The following is a 4,267-nucleotide window of genomic DNA, read 5'->3' on the forward strand; positions in this document are numbered from 1 at the left end:
CAGAAATCCAAAATACTTGTGAGCAATTCCTCGAAAACCATCTAGTTCGTCGTAATTGTGCCCACACATTCACCTATGGGCAGGTGCTGCATAGCCCCTATGGACTGCACAGGAGCCTCTCAGAGTCCTCTCTGACTGGTCAGCTGCTACAAGGGTAAACAACCTCCAGTGCTGTTTGTGGAAAGCATTTCTATTTACCATGAGAAACTGTGATGGTCCCAAGAGGCAGCATTTCAGACATCTTCCTTTGCCATTCACAAGGCCAAAGAATAGATCAGTAAGCTAACATTTAGTTTACTGAAACCGAAAAGAAGAGGGATAAATTAGGGACTTACTCATTGTAGTTCTGTTCCTTGCTGTTAGCACCAAAGGGCTTATCCACAGCAGCTTAACTTGACATCAGGGCTAGTTCCTGGAGTCCCCACTCTTGAGCCATAGCCAGAGCAGGACCCCCTACAGAGAACTCTGTTTGGTAACTGTTCTCTTTGCCATTTTACAAAACACAAGCATGAAAGCTGACCAACATCTGTCCTGTTACCAATCTCAAAACATTATCTACTTTCATGCCAACAAAGAACATTCTAAACCTCAAAAGACTTTTACATTTGTAGCTAGATGTAGAGTTTTAAGTACTCCAGTCTCTTTTAAATCTTTGTGACTTTGTGTGCAATCTTAACTGGAAAAAGAAAAAGAAAAAAATAAACAAGAAAAGAAAAATAGCTCTTCCCCCCCCCCCCCCCCCGTGAGCAGCCAGTGAAAGTCCAAAGAAACACTGGAAAGAACAGTATGTGAGTCACCTGCCTGTCCTCAGATTTTAGCCTAACTGGATGATTCAATTTCACAGAAAATGCTGCAGAGGTAGAGGAGACAAAGGAGGGAGAGATGAATTGCTCCATGTACATTCTAAAAGAAAATAATGCCATTCTTTTCTGAGCACATTCTTGTCATCTCCCCCTTCCTCTATAGATACAGAGAAGCATTTTTTAAAATAACAAGTCATCATAAATTTCAATGTTGCAAAATAAATTCAGCACCCCCCCCAGATGTTTTGTGCTGCTTCCAAAGCATCGGTTCTGAACACAACACTGCATCCTACAAGAGCACATAGAGCTTCAAATCCACACCAGGACAAGGGAGAGATGCTGTATTTTACATGTCAGGAAACCTACCTTAACTGCACTCTGAGAAATAACTGCAACTTGTTGCTGGATGAAATTTATAGTCATCCGTTAAAATAATTGGAGAGGGCTTTAAGATAGGAGCAAATTAAAAATACAAGTTTCATGGGGTTTTCTTTTTTGTTTGTTGTTTTATATTTTTCTTAAAAAATATAGTATGCACATTAACTACCTGTAAAAAAACAATGGGTTACCACACCATCTACATGAATGCTAAAGTATGCTATGCTTCAATTTCAGATTTCAAAAATTATAATCAGAGACTGCAGGACCTTTATTCAAGCTTAAGAAAACTGAACTTTAAAAAAAAAAAAAATTTTTTTTTTTTTTCTTTGAGACAGCTGTGCCCTCTGGAGGTGGCATTTGGGAATTGAGTAAATCTTTCCTCCACCAGTAACAATGACTTTCCCAAAGAATGGAACATGTATTGGGAATGCAAAGAAGGCTGAGGAGGTTTCATTCATGTTCCTTTCTTTGTGTCAAACCATCTTTCACTGAATACTAATCTAGAATTTCAATTTAGAGGTATTCAAATGGGTGCCGAACATTCTGGTGGGAGAGACGAAAAGCTCATGTTCAGATCTGAAACAGTGATCAGGGACTTGGCTGGATAGTCTAAAAAGAAAGAGGGGTGCCCTCACATCTAACATCTCCCAGCCCAGCCTGCTGTACTGCAGAGAGTGGCTGCCCAGTGGCTTCCCGCTTCCCACCCCACTTCCCGATTCTCTTCCCATCCCATTTCCTGGCATTTCTGGAGAGAACTAGACAAACCACGCCAGCAAATGCCTCTGCCCTATCTTCTCAGAAGAGTTCATGCCCTTTTATTGTCAGTTTGTCTTTGCATACTTGATTTCAAGTAAATGGAGGCTACTTTCCCCCACCAAGAGAACATGTTATTCCAGTGGGGAAAGAATGCGAGAATTAAGTGTGTCTTTGTTGGAGTTTTTGAGATAGAAATTAATAACCTTAGCTTTATGTATTTGGAATTTCAATAAGAAAGAAGAAAGGGAAGCGAAGGATCTAATTATGGGAGGAACAATCCCGAGTTGTCCTTACTTGATGCTAAAACAGAACAAGCTTCAAGAGAGCGATGACATCTTAATTGTGCTTGCTGGGATGGGAGTGAATGCTGTTTGTGTCTCCTTGAAATGAAGCAGAGACAGAAAGAGGATTGAGTAATGCCAGTGCTCCGAGAGGCAGTGTAATTACCATCGGTTGGAGAGAAGGGGAACAAGCCCAGATACCAGTGGGATGGGATTCTCACAGCTGTGCCAGCAGGTGGGACTGGAACAGAGTGGGTTGTGAAGGAAGGAGACTGCTCTTCTGGCTCCCAGCTCCTCTGGGCTGTACCTGCATCTCACTGCCCAAGGTCAGCCCAAAGGCAGCTTCCCTTTCCTCCTCCTCCCAGGAAGCAAACCCTAGGTCCTAGTTACTACAGGGAAGGAAGTGTTGCCTGCTTCCCACAGCCTCTAGTTCCAGCATGGGGAGGTGGCAGAAAGTATGAGTTCTTAGTCAAGGACACAAGCCCTTTTGTTTCTTTCTCTCAAAGTGCCTCCACTTTAGGAGCCAAAGTGGCTCCTAAATAAGGCCCAGGGGCACGAAATTTCAAGGACAACTCCTTTGAAACCATGAACTTTATAGGTGACAGCCAGTTCCCACAGAGGGCACATGCATGCTCAGCTTCCCCAAAGGTGAAATCAAAAATTTAAGGAACACAAGTGGTCAGGACAGGGGCACAAGCTTTCTTATGCTCACCGTCCTCCCTCAGAGTGGTGCTCCTGCCTTCATCATAGGCCCCCTCACGAGTCCTCCCAAGCTGTGACGACCACAAGCCTACACCAGCAAAGGGCACTGGCAGAAAGCTTCACTGACCACAATCACACACGGCCTGGATCTTGGACCCAACTTCAGGATCACCCGTCCCCCAGGCAGGATAGAATCATGGACACAACAGTGTGATCTAATGGGTGACAGGATCTAAGATGCAGTCATAGGATGCTAGTGGGCTCCTCATTTATGGAAACTAATGTCAAAGTCAGAGCTCATATGCTCATCAGTTCATTCATTCTTTCACTCACCATTCATTAATTTACTCACTCACTCACTCACTCATTCATTCATTCATTCATTCATTCATTCATTCCACAAATGAACCTACATGTTCCAAGCTCTATGCAGGCACTAGATGAAATCTATCAAAGCTCCCCCTCTGCATGCACTTGGGATGTCTGTTCTAGGAGACTTAGCTAAAAGGATGACCTAAGTCATTTGTTTGTAGGTTTCCTAGGCCACCTTCTGGCACATTCAATGCCTTTGAGAAACAACGCTTCTTAAAATGAAGAGTTAGCATCTATGTCTTGCAGACAAGAGATTCCTGAGTCTCTGAGCCTGACAAAATCCTTGTCTGGATCTATAGCTCAAGAAGAGGTTGGGGCAAAGGATGTGGTGGAAACTCCTTAGAGGACAGTGAAGTAAAGGGAGGGAAAACCCTTTGCCCCAGTGAGGCCAAGAGCCCTGGGAGTGATTTACCAGCCTGTGCTAACTGTCATAGCAACTCCCAGTAACTGTAAGGTAACATTCCTTTGGGAAAGAATGATGTATGTCTGAGGGACTAAACACTCACAAAATAAGGGTGCTTTTCTTAGCCAAAAAGTGTGAATCTGCTCAGGGGAAATCCTCTCTCCCCCATAACTAACACCTGTTAACACCTTCCACAGGCATCCTGGGAGTTAGCCACTTACACCTCATTTGGGATATGTTTAGGGGCTCCAAAATTTTCATAGCCACTCCAAAGCCTTTCTCTTCAGAATTCTCTATCCAAGAATTCATCAGAGGTGGCCATTTACATGGCCGATTTGCAAATGGTGGCTCCTGGGCAAATGGGAATGTTCCTCTTAACTATGTAAAGCTTACAGGGTTCAACTCCTTAATGTAAGGACAGAATCTATATCCTATTCCAACCAAGCCTGGTTGGGTTGGTTGTTGTTGTTGTTTAGTTTTTGTTTTTAATGTACCTTAGAAAGATACACTGGTCTCCATTGGTACAGACCAAGCTATCACCAGTTCAGTAGCCTAGTCCATTCACATTT

The sequence above is a fragment of the Phodopus roborovskii genome, unplaced genomic scaffold, assembly GCF_943737965.1.
Source record: "Phodopus roborovskii unplaced genomic scaffold, PHOROB, whole genome shotgun sequence".
Lineage (NCBI taxonomy): Eukaryota > Metazoa > Chordata > Mammalia > Rodentia > Cricetidae > Phodopus > Phodopus roborovskii.